Genomic DNA, 13,314 nt, shown 5'->3' with positions numbered 1-13,314 from the left:
TCTGGTTTGTCCGCACATCTTCTAAGAAGCTGGTCAGCATATTGTTTATAAATAAAAGGTTCATCCAAAAAGTAAATTGAGTCATATGGAAGAACCTCTTCCTTTGTTGGGAGTTGAAATCTGGTGGAATATATCTGCTGACCAGATAGTTGACAATATCAATATACCATTGTGTCACGCCAGAGGTAATCAACAGCAGTTGCTTTTCAGGAAAACTTTCCCGAATGTCTTCATTATTCTTGTTCTGCACTTCCTCTTCTAGTCTTGAAAGATGATCAGTAACTAAGTTCTTTACTCCCTTCTTGGCTCTAATCTACAAGTCAATTTCTTGTAACAACATTACTCATCTTATCAACATAGGCATGGAATCCTTCTTGGAAATGAGATATTTTATGGCAGCACGATCAGAATATATAATGACTTTTGTTCCCACCAGATAGGATATGAACTTGTCAAAAGAAAAAACAACATCTAGCAGTTCCTTTTCAGTTGTGGGGTAATTGATTTGTGCTTTAATTAATGTTCTACTAGCACATTAAATGGTGTGGAACACCTTGTTATGTCTTTTACCAAGCACAACTCTAATGGCAAAGTCACTAACATCACACATCAACTCAAAGAGCTTTGTCCAGTCAGGAGTCTTCATAATTGATGCAGAGATCAAGGCTTTCTTCGATAACTTGAAGGAATTCATACATAAGGCACATCATGTTGCAACAACTGGCACAATGGCTTAGTTATCTTGGAAAAGTCCTTGATAAACCTTCTATAAAATCCAGCATGGCCCTGAAAACTTCTATTTCCCTTGATGTTTACTGGTGGTTGCAACTTCTTTATTACTTCCACCTTTGTTTAATCCACTTCTAAGCATTTCATTAAAATTTTATGCCCAAGAACAATACCATTTTCACCATAAAATGGCACTTCTATCAATTCAGTACAAGATTGTTTTCTTCACATCTGGTTAGCACCAAATCCAATTTATCTAGGCATTTCTTGAATGGTTCTCAAGAAACTGAGAAGTCATCCATAAAAACCTCCATGGAATTCTCAATAATGTATGAAAGTATTGCCAACATGCAATGTTGAAATATGGATGGAGCATTGTACAGTCTAAAAGGCATTCTTCTGAAAGCAAAAGTACCATAAGGACAAGTGAATGTAGTATTTTCTTGATCTTCAGGGGCAATGGCTATTTGATTGTAGCTAGAATACCCACCCAAGAAACAATAATACTCCTTACTGTCCAACCTATCTAACATTTGATCAATAAAAGGTAGGGAAAATGACATTTCCTTGTGTCCTTGTTCAACTTCCTATAATCCATACAGATCCTCTAGCCTGTAACTGTTCTTGTAGGAATCAATTCATTTTTCTCATTGCTGACCATTATCATGCCACCTTTCTTTAGCACACATTGAATTAGGCTTACTCATACACTATTATAGATAGGGTAGATAATACCAACATCTAACCACTTGATGATCTCTTGTTTGACCACTTCCTTCATAATTGGGTTCAATCTCCTTTGACTTTCAAGGTTATTCTTGGAATTCTCATCCAACAAGATTCTATGCATACAAAATATGGGGATAATCCCTTTAATGTCAGAGATTTTCCAAGAAATATCCTTCTTATACTTCTTCAAAATTGTCTGGAGCTGACCCTTTTGCTCAACCGATAGATCAGTAGCCACAATAACTGGCAACTTTTGTCTCGCCTCTAGGTAGGCATATTGCAGATAAGCAGGTAGCTACTTAAGCTCTATCTTAGAGGGAACTTCTATTGATGGTAATCCTTGATTATTTAGTACAATGGATAATTACAATACCTCTACAAGTTCTTCAGGAATATGTGGTTTGTACAAAGGTCCACTAACGATATGTTTAACATCTTCTTTATCCAACTTTCTTAGCTCTTGCTCTAACACATTGTTTGACTTGAGTAAGTTTTTACAGATGATTCCTTTCCAACTTAATATCATGGAATAATTAGCTATATCTTCTTTAGGATATTGTAGGGAATTAAGTACATTGAACACAACTTGCTTCCCATTAACTCTCATAGAGAGTTCTCCTCTTTCCATATCAATTAAGGTTCAACCTGTAGCAAGAAAAGGTCTTCCCAACATAATGGGAGTCTCTTCATCATCATTAAAGTCCATGACAATGAAATCAACAGGGAATACAAACTTTTCAACTCTCACTAGCACATCTTTTATCCTCCCTTTAGGATAACAAATACTTCCGTCAGCTAGCTGAAGAGTAATTGATGTTAGCCTAGCAGCTCCAATTCCAAGTTTCTTGAAGATGGACAAGGGCATGAGATTGATACTGGCTCCAAGATCATATAACTCCATCCTATAAAAAGTTTCTCCTATTGTGCAGGGGATAGTAAAATTTCTAGGGTCATTCAGTCTTGGAGGAAGCTTTCCTTGAACCAATTTGTTGCATTCTTGAGTTAATGCAACACTTGCAAACTCACCTACTTTTTTTCCTCTTAGTGATCACATCTTTCATGAACTTTGAATAGTTTGGAATATGTTAGATAGATTTAATAAATGGTATGTTGATGTGAATTTGTTTCAGAATTTCCATGAACTTGCCAAACTGTTGCTATTCTTTAGCTTTCCTGAGAAAAAGGAGGTGTGGGTCTTTCTTGAACAAACGTTTGGGTTCTGTCGACTTCTGGCATGACTACTAGTTGTTTTTATGAATCATAGGTCATACCGGTAGCATTTTTCTCAAAATTTTCTTCATTATTTCCTTCTGAGGAAGGCTCCTCAATGGACTCCTCTTCATCTTGTGAACTATCATGAGTTGGCAGTTCTTCACTTGATTGGTTGTTTCTTGATGTGGATCCTTCATATTATTTTCCACTTCTAATTTTAATGACTTGACAAGTTTCAACATTCTTAACTCCAGATGTTGAGGATGGAGCTTCAGTAGAGCTTGGGATAACACCTAGATTTATTGAACTAAGTGTAGTGGCAATCTACCCCACTTGGTTCTCTAGATTTTTTATGCTAACTCTTTGTGCTTGAAACTAATTCTTTGTCTCTTGAATGAAGGATTTCAAAATATTTTACAGCTGATTATTCCCTTGATTTTCCACAACATAATTAGGTGCAGAATAACCAGGAGGAATTTGTGGTGCTTGAGGTTTTTAGGCTTTAGTTGATTTTGATTATTACTCCATGAGAAATTAGGGTGATTACACCAACCAGGATTGTACGTGTTATCATAGGGGTTGTTATACTTGTTGTTGCCAACATAGTTAACATAAACTGTATTTGCTGAACATTCTTCAAATAAATGAGCACCTCCACAGTACACACATGCAACCTCTGATGTGTCAGTAACCACCTTGACAGGTTCAGACTTTGTCACTTCAGGAGTTGTCAGATTCTTCATCATCTTGTGGATTTAAGCCACCTGAGCAGTTTGTAGTCTCAGTGACTTCATGAACACTAACATCTCTCTTTTGAGTTAAGTTAGCAGATGCCCTAGTGACAAGCCATTGATAAGTGTTGGAAGTAATACTCTCAATCAACTTATAACCCTCTTCATAAGATTTAGAAAAAAGAGCTCCACCACTTGAGGCATCTAACATATTCCTTGAGGAAGGTACCAATCCATTGTAAAAAGTTCCAAGTTGAATACAAATGATATGCCATGGCGGGGACATTTTCTAAGCAGCTCATTAAATCTTTCTCAAGCATAAAATAAGGATTCATCCTCTCCTTGATTAAATGAGGTTATCTCATTTCTCATTTTGGCATTTTTGGAAGAAGGGGAATACTTTGCCAAATATTTTTCAGCCAAATCATTCCATTTGGAAATGGAATTAGGTTCAAAGGAATTTAACCAACTTTGACTCTATCCCTTAGAGAGTATGGAAAGAGCCTCAATCTTAATGCATCATCAGTGACACCATAAATTTTAGAATTACTAGAAACATTTAGGAATTGTCTCAAGTACAAGTGAGGATCTTCGTTTGCAGAACCTAAGTACTGGCCATTAATTTATAGCATTTGAAACATCATAGGCTTAAATTCAAACTGTGTTACATCAATTTTTGGACGTATGATCCCAGTATTCATGGCATTTGGATTAAATATTGCATAATCTCTTATGTTTCTTGCCCCTTCATTAACAATGCCAATAATGTCATTGTCTTCCATGACTACTTATGCGTCTACTTCGTCTTGCATTATTCCTTCTAGCTCTGGTAGGTCAACCAAAAAGAGGGGGGACTCTATGATAAATGCCCAGTAAGTTGAAATCTCCTTAGTACTCCGAGAGTTCTTTCAGGTTCAGGATCTCCTTTGTATACTGGATGTAACAACCTGCACATACAATAGCTAAGCACCTGTTGTGACAAAAGAGTATAAGAAAAGTTAAAGGCTCAAATGCTTAAGCAATAAAAAAGAATAGTAATGAATACAAAATACAAAATGTAACTTGGAACTCCTCGACAACAACACCAAGAACTCGTTGCTTGAAAATATGTCACATGCAAGTATACATGTATATTTAGAAGTAACAACTGATAAAAAGCAAGGATATCGTACCCACAAGCAGTGAATGTTACTTAGGTTGATTTTGCAATAAACTATCTTTTTAACTTAAGCATCAGAAAATATCAAAATAATATATGAATGTCACAAGTTCAGTTTTTCTCCTTTAAATCATATCTAATTCGTGCAAGGTGAGAGTGAAAAGATATCAAGAGAGGATATGTTGAGCTAAGGTCCATTATTGTTAAAGAAGTAACTATGTGTTCATGATGTGCAGTGTCGTGCCAAGAAAGGCCAGAGTGATCTGAAGGTGTATTTCTACAACATCAAAACATGCATGTTTAGGGCAAGGGAACGAATCTCTAATGTTACACTTATAACCTTAAAATACGCCTGTTTGTATTCTGAAATCCCTTATAGTTGTAGTTCCTTATCTCTAAGTGAACTATTCAAGTGAATATCTCTATCATACTTGTTTCAACTACTTCTATTATGAAATCCACTTGTTGTTGGATCTCACATAACATCAAGCTTTTATCTTTTTCTAAGTTGATCACTCAAAGAATCAGATTTGCAAGCAAGTTAACACATAATAAAACAAGCCACTAAATAACATATCACTTAACATAAAAATATCATAACGTTAACTTCCCATTGCTCAACACACAAAAGGTTTAGCTCATGATGAGCTGAGTACAAACTATAAACATGGTTCTCAAAAGACACATTCTTAAACAAATACCGAAGAAGAAATGCAAACCTAAGAGTAATTTAACGATTTCTTGATATGGATAATCAGAAGGAGGTGACTCCAATCGTGTTAGGGATCTACAACTAGTACTGGAAATGGTGAGAAGAAGAAACTCTCTCTTTTCTCTCTATTGACCTCACAATGTTATCTTCTATATTGCATTATGAGATAATGTTGAACTCCTTTCTCGATCTTCAACAGGGTCTATTTATAAGCATGCACTATGGTTTCTTATGATGTCTTGGATCATGGCCAAAAAATAAGGAAATCAAATAAAGCCTATTACATGAACCAACACCTTCACATCATTTCATCTGCTTAGCAAGCAAGGAATCCGGTACAAGGGGACAATTGTAGGAGATAAGGCATCTTGAGATAGACTACCACAACAAGGTGTAAGCGACATTATTTTTTCTTGTAGAGCACGCAAAGTAGTGGTTGTACTATTGTACCTTATTTTGTCTTCTAGCACTCTTTGATCTTATCCACTTGTTTAAAATGAATTTCCTTCCATATAGAGCATAGATTTTATACAATACACCAATCCTTATGCATTTTCCCTAGGAACTCAACTGCTTTCTTCATTTTCCTTATTTGGTTGAATTCACCTTGTTGTTTCAGCTTGCGCTCCCAGTTGTTGACCACTACAGTCTTGCCTTAGCGCGACAAAGTTAACCTTTCATCAAGCAACAAACACATTAAACCAACAAAAGGGAGCACCTATTGTGCTCCAGAATAAATACTATAAAACAACCAAAATGAACTGAAAATAACAATTTAAGATACAATAAACTAGCAATAAAGAAAAACTAAGGTCTGTAATAACTCACAAATTATGGGTTATCAACCTTCAACTAAAAACTCTTCCTTTTTCTGAGCCCATTTTCACTTTTTTAGAGGCACCCACAATAGAATTTAGTATTTATGATTACCTTAAAACAAATTACATATGCTAATAAAAAAATATTGTTATGCTTATCAATATGATGCAATGCCATGTATGGGTTTAGGAGGGTGTGGGTGACCAGGTTCCCAACAACCTATATGGGGGTTCCTTACAATGGGAAAAGTTCTAACCGATTTTTAAATAGTGAACTCACAATGGATAACTCTAGGGTTTTGATAAGGTACATAGAGCCACATACTCTATTCAAAAAATTTCCACAATAACATGTTGTCTATTTTACAACAACATCCCAAAAGGATCCACTTTAGGTGGAGTTTTCATGCTAACCAAGTGAGATGCGCATCTCGAGGGCTAACATTATGTAACCTCCATAGTTAAACTTAAGTTTCTTTAGACTCTGGTACATAGCCTCACTTGAAAGTGTGTGTGCGTGAAAGCAAATTCCAATCCCAAATCCATAAAGCCATAAATATACATAACTATACAAACAAAATTGATCAATGAAAACAAATAATAAAACAAAGAACATAAGAAAATATAAAGAGAATAGAAGAAAACACAAACAATGCCTACACTATTATCAGAACTAACTAAAACAAGGCTTGACTCTCTAACGTCCCCAGTAAAGTCGCCATTTAACACAACACAAAAAGTACCCGAGCGCGAACACGCTCGAAAGTAACGAAGTTACCACCAAAGTTTATTTTTTAAAATGGGAAATATTGATAAAACCCTTAAAGAACAAAAATATGGCCATCACAATCAAATTTAGGTTCGGGAGTCGATTATGCGTAGGGAAGATATTAGCACCCTACGACATTCGTTTAAAAAACAATTACATATAATTAATTTTGGGAAAGACAGTATTAATCCTAATGTGTTTAATTTCTCCTAATTATTACAACATGTTTGCAAGAAATGGAAAAAAGGTATTTTCCTAGGGTGCTTGACAAGATGAAAATTTTGATCCTACGTATCCCTTGGTGCGATGGGAAATTCAAAACTACGTAGTTCTTTGGTAAAAAAACAACTTATGTGTTGGTTTATTTTAAATAAAAAAAGTTTGATCGCGCTGAGGTGGCGAAAGGTTGTAAAAATATTTGCTCACACTAGCTGAAAGAAAAAGAAGTTTGTTGGTTGTCAATTTTAGGAGTACGACGAGTATTCGAACTTAAACAAATTGTGCGTCTTGCGCTCGTTTACTCGAGTATAAAAGGATGTGCATCCAGTTATTCCCTTTATAATCCGATTTTGGCTTTTTAAAAAAAAATGAGAATTGAAATAATCAAGATGTAGAACTTGTGTCTTGCAAACTCTACAATTAGAATAGTTGTACATATATTTACCAATTTTTATTCTTTGCACTTTAATTATTAATTTATTAAAATAGAGAGCAAACGAAGCCTAGCCCGACTAAGTGGTACACAAGACGAGTTATCAATTTTTTATGAGGAAAACGAGTATCCGAATTTAAACAAGACGTACATGTCACACCCCAATTTTGACCATGGATCATTGAATCAATACATTCATCACAATATTTGCATCATCTGCATAACATAACATGCATTTCATACCGCATAATACCTAAAATATAAGTCAAAATAAATTTCCAAATCTACAGACAGACCGATTGAATCAATTTTCAAACATGTGTCAAATTAGCAGGCAAAAGATTTCAAGATCGAGCTTGCAGATGCCAGTTTTGTTAATCTACAATTCACGTAGTTTAACCTCGCATGCTCATTTTATTTTTCAGCTACTTTTTTGATCACGTGTTGATCAGTTTGAGCATTTTAACCGGTCATTTTTTATTTCAAAATTTGACCAAAACATGTATGTTTCCAATAATTTTATTTCGCTCTAATCTTTTTTGTGCATTCAATTTAATTTTCCGAATACTTTTGTACCCGTTTTATATACATTTTAATCCCGTTTTTCTTCTTTTTTTGTCAACATGTCCCAGAAAAATAAATAGGACTTATTATACTTTAGTTTTGACTTTATCTCATTTATTTACAATTGTTTGATTTTATTCTATTTAAGTAATAGACTCATTTTCACACCAAGATATCTAAAAGGACATTTATGGGATTTTGAAAAAATTGATAACCCTAATTAGCACATGCATATGTGTTTGTGTGAAGAGAGAGAGAGGGGGCTAACACACAAGAAGGGCCTACAACACTCCTTAATTGGCTAGTTGAGTTTTTGTCCAAAATTTAATAAATAAAAGAAGAAGGAAATATATTGGAGACCACAAGCAGGCTCCACGCGGCGGTTTTTCATTTGGTTTTTTCCTAAAAACTTTAAAAGAAAAGTCCTTATAGCTTTTGACAATTGTTGAGTGTTGATTGATAGGGGTGGGGGTATAACGGTCAAAAGAGTGGGGGATAGATTATAAAAAAAGAATTGAGTTTTGGAATTTTATTTTTGAATCTTCGTCTTCTTTCCAATGGGAAACACTTTTTCCTTTTTCTTCGGTCAAGAACTGCACAACCAACAAACCATCTCCATTTCTTCACCAACCACATAACAGCCATACACATATATTTCCGACAACCTTGAAGCCTCCAACCCACCATTTCATACTACAAAACACACACAACAAACTTCAGCTTCACCATAGCCTTCCATAACCTCTATAAGCCGTTATCGTTCGTTGTTGAAACACCAACAAAGCATTCTCCACACCACCAACATATTTTATCAGCGCTACACTACCACCAAACCGCGCCAGCGAGCCACTCCTCACAAACCCCTCATAACTCAGCTCAACAAAAAAATGCGAGACCGTGCAACGATAGCGATTCTGTGACTCAACTTTGATTCGCAACATCAACAATCGCTTTATTGATTTGTTTCTTAGTGTCTTTGTTTCCTTATTCAGGTTTCAAAAACCCATCAAAATTCGTTGGTTTTGAAGCACAAAGACATTTATATGGAGATAATGATCAATTTATTGACTCGAGAATGGAACCAATAACGGTTTGGGTTATTGGGGTCTTGACTATCTTTTTCTCACTTCTTACTAGAGTTGGATTCATGGAGTTTTACTTCAATGTTTTTATCCCAATTCTGTTTGGCTTTTAAGTTTAAGAGGTCATGAATCTTATCTTCGAAAACAATTGATGAGCTTCTCTGCAAAAATAATTTCATGTTTTCTTTCAATGATTCAACAAGTAAAGCCTCCAAGTAATAAAGGATTCCTTTGTGCACTGCTCAAACTGATTCACATAGTTGTCGTTGTTCTTTTCTGGCGAAGTAAAAGTATTGCATCCTCTCCCTCAAGCCCACGGTTTCAGAAAAACAATACCATCCTAGCAAATAACTACAACAACATCTCAGCAACAACCCCCAATGCATCTGCAGCAAATCACGATTTCGATAACATTACGGTTTTAATTTGGTTGGTATGTTGTATGTTGTATGTTTTGATTTTTAGTTTGGTTTTGATTTTTTGATAGCATTGAATAATGTCGGTGAGTGTGTGTATTTAGTTTGTTTTTGGTTTTGTTATTATTTCCGTTGCATTTGAGATGTTGTAATATCTTATAACATCGCTGAAAAATATTGAAATATATAATGTGTGGTTGTCTCTATTTTACTTTTGCTTTCATTGCTCAAATAGGATTTAGTTCATGTATTCTACATAAAAAATATGTCGTTATGCCCCTGATTTTTCTTCCAATACATTAATATAACATGGTCGATGATTGGTTCGTTTTGCGTCATGCTTGTGCAGGTTTTTGTTTCATATTTGAGATTTGTAAACAATCTTGTAAATATTATAAATAATTATGTTTGGTTGCTATTTGACTTTCATTGCATTTTAATTCAGATTTGAAATTCATAGATTCAATATTTTCATGCCGTTATGCCGCTGAAATTCCGTTTCGATATATTAATTTGATTTTGCCGCATTATCACCCTTGCGTACGACATTCCGCTCTTGTTGTCGTTATACACAAATCGGGTTTGAGCATATTCCGTATGATTTTGCATGCATCTCATTGTAATATGCTTTATTTCGATTTTGTTTTCGAGGTTTACATCATATCAAGTTAATACAATGTGTTTTATCATTGTGCACTTTAAATCTCATTGCTTTACGATTTTATTTATTTATTATTGTTGAGCGTTTTCAGTCCATTCTCATTTCGTCCCAATTTGTGATGATACACTTCACGTTAGCAATTCACTTGATTCATGATAGCATATAACGATCCAACATCGTTAAACTTAAATTGAAGTTAGATTCTATTTCTTTAGACTTTGCACAACTTTGAATTATGTGACCTTGATTCATATCCTCACTTCATGATCTCGATCCGTGCATGTTTCACATTTGCTTTACTTCTTTACAATTACAATGAACTTGTGTTGTGCATATGCCGCGTGTGCTACTATCTCCTATCTTTTGGCTTGCTCTTGGGCCTTCTTACAATAATATTCTTTGGTTCACGTACACTTGTTTGATGGGTTTGCTTTTAATCACTTTATCTTATATCCCCATTTGACAAAATGTACCCCCACTCCAATGATTTAGAATAATTTTATCGCTTTATTTTTTGGTTGCTTTATTGTTTAGTTAGTTCTAACACAAGAATAAAATCAACCATTTTAAAAAAAGAACAAAAATAAAAACTCGATCCAACATTGAGTATTTTTCTCAAGATCAAACCATTCTTTTCAATCCACTTCTACCATTCCTAACTTCTCAAACATTCTACTTTCAAACCTTTTCAAACTCTCCAATCATTTTGTAAACGTCAATCAAGTGCCTGATTCAACGTCAAGCTATTTTCCCAATGAAAATAAAAAAAAACACTTAATTATTATTCAACACTTTTTATTAGATATGGAAAAGTAACATGGTGGATAGCACGAGCTCTAGAGGCTAAGATTAGAGATGGATATCTCGCCCATCCTAGCTCTCGCCATCATCCAAAACTATCAAGCTGAATTCTCCAAACATTTTATCAATTAAATCTCAAAACATATAGGAAATATCAAACCTTTTTGAAAATAAGATGGAAAAGGAACATGGTGGATACCACGAGTTCTAGAGACTAGGATTCAAGATGAATATCTCGCCCATCCACGTTCTTACCATAACTCAAAACACATTCAACCAATCAAACTCTTTTCTTGCTGCCGTGCGATTGATCCTCAAACCCTGTTCATAAACGAAAGGTATTTTGTCTCAAGACGATGCAAAAATAATGTTTCATCCACTTGAATATGTGAGCAAGCTAGCGACGTTGCCCGCAAATGTTAATTTGTAAATCCATTCCTCTGTGATACAAAGGTTCCCTTCTCCACTTATTTTTTGTAGCCAACAATGTTTTCTCGTCCATTGACATAAAGTAACTTTCTTTAAAATCGACCAACAAACAAACATTTTCTACCCAGAACTACGTAACCTTGAGTTCTCCATTGCACCTGAAGATACGTAGAAGCGAGATTCAAAGTCTCGTCAGGCACCATAATAAAAAATAAACCTTTTAGTTATATCCTTTTACTTTTAATAACTCGAGAAAGCCTAACATTTCTAAGCTAACACTAACACGAATAATTAACCAAATGGTTCCTGTTGAGTACAACGAACGTGATGGTACTAATACCTTCCCCTTGTGTAATAGACTCTCGGACATTGGTTTTGTTGCGATGACCAATATCATTGTTGTTATGTATTGGGTTTTATCGATATTTTCCCTTTACTTTTTAGGAATAAATAAAGTTTGGAGGTGACTCTATTCAGTCCATCGTGCAAGCATATGATTGCAATTCGTGAGAATCATGTTCTCATTTTTCGAGGTACGACAGATGGAGAATCTGCTGGGGAACGAGTTCCCTAAGTGAGTCAAGCCTAGTTTGATGTGTTTTGTGACTTTTGATTTGCTTTACTTGTATGGATTTTCTTTATTTCTATTATCTATATTGTTATATTTATATCATATGTTGTATGGTTTCATTATGATATGGTTTTGGATTAACACTCTAATTGCAAATCTTGTGTGAAAGACTCTCTACCCGAGTTTGAAGGGAAACCATAAGATAAGATGATGGTTGAGTAGTGTGGACTCTTGAGGTGAATACCTCGTAAGTGTCGGTATGAGAACCTCACTTAGAGTAATTCCCTTTGAGAGTGTTGTCGTCCGACAAGTAATTGTTGTAAGCTTCGATGTTTCAAAGGGGTTCATGACTCTAAGGACTATTTAGAACATTGAACATTTTCACTAACTAGGAATGATGATTGTGTAGTATGGATTCCTGAGATGAATACCTCATAAGGATCGATACGAAAACCTGGCCCATAATATATTCTCTTGAAGGAGTTGACGCCCGACAAGTATTTTCCATAAGCGACAAACATTCTTGTGAATCCATGACTCTGGGAACCATGTCTAGCACCAAAGTCGATGGTTGCATAGTGCAGATTCCAGAGGTGAATACCTCATAAGGACCAGTACGAGAACCTCACCAGAATAGATTCTCTTGAAGAAGTTGACGACCGATAAGTATTTGATGTAAGCGAAAAACATTCTTGTGGATCTATGGCTCTGGGGTCCTTTGTAAAAAACCTAGATCATACCCATTGAAAACCCTGTTATGGAAAGCAATCAAATTCATCGATTACCTCGGACCTTTGAACCCATGTACCCCTAAAAAATCAAAATAAAAAAATACATGGCATCACATTGCATCCATTCACATACCATTACATTTTCATTCATCATCGTGCATTTTATATCATTAAAAAAACTCATATATCCCCTGTCTACAACCCACATCTGATTTCCTGACACCCGTATAAGACTTGAAAAAGCTCTTGAAAGATCATAGACCCAAGGGGGAAAAACCAGTTTTCATTGAGAGAAAATTTTGATTTGATAAAAAACCAACTGAACCAACTCATGGAGGCTATGATAGTGTATACATGTATTTTTGACGCCATGAAATTAATAAGCAGAATAGTGCTTTCGACAAATGAAGATGCTTGTTCGACACTTCGACAGATTGGTGGTTCGACATTTCGACAAGAGAAGATGTCTGCAGATGAAAAGACGTCTTTGACAAGTATGGATGATGTTATGATATTTCGAAAATTTGACAAGTCTGAGGAGACGCGTC

At 35.2% G+C, this 13,314-nt stretch overlaps 1 non-coding gene across 1 annotated transcript; it reads left to right on the top strand.

Moving 5' to 3' along the window:
- Nucleotides 1–3,669: 3,669 nt before the first annotated feature.
- LOC127077305 (small nucleolar RNA R71) lies at nt 3,670–3,776 on the top strand. The gene has a single exon (XR_007787143.1). It is a non-coding gene; the product is annotated as a small nucleolar RNA R71 (small nucleolar RNA).
- Nucleotides 3,777–13,314: the final 9,538 nt, after the last annotated feature.

This window comes from Lathyrus oleraceus, chromosome 4 (genome assembly GCF_024323335.1).
Source record: "Lathyrus oleraceus cultivar Zhongwan6 chromosome 4, CAAS_Psat_ZW6_1.0, whole genome shotgun sequence".
NCBI classification, from domain to species: Eukaryota; Viridiplantae; Streptophyta; class Magnoliopsida; order Fabales; family Fabaceae; genus Lathyrus; species Lathyrus oleraceus.
The sequence above is the reverse complement of the archived record's forward strand: the minus strand, read 5'-3'. Positions and strand labels throughout refer to the sequence as shown.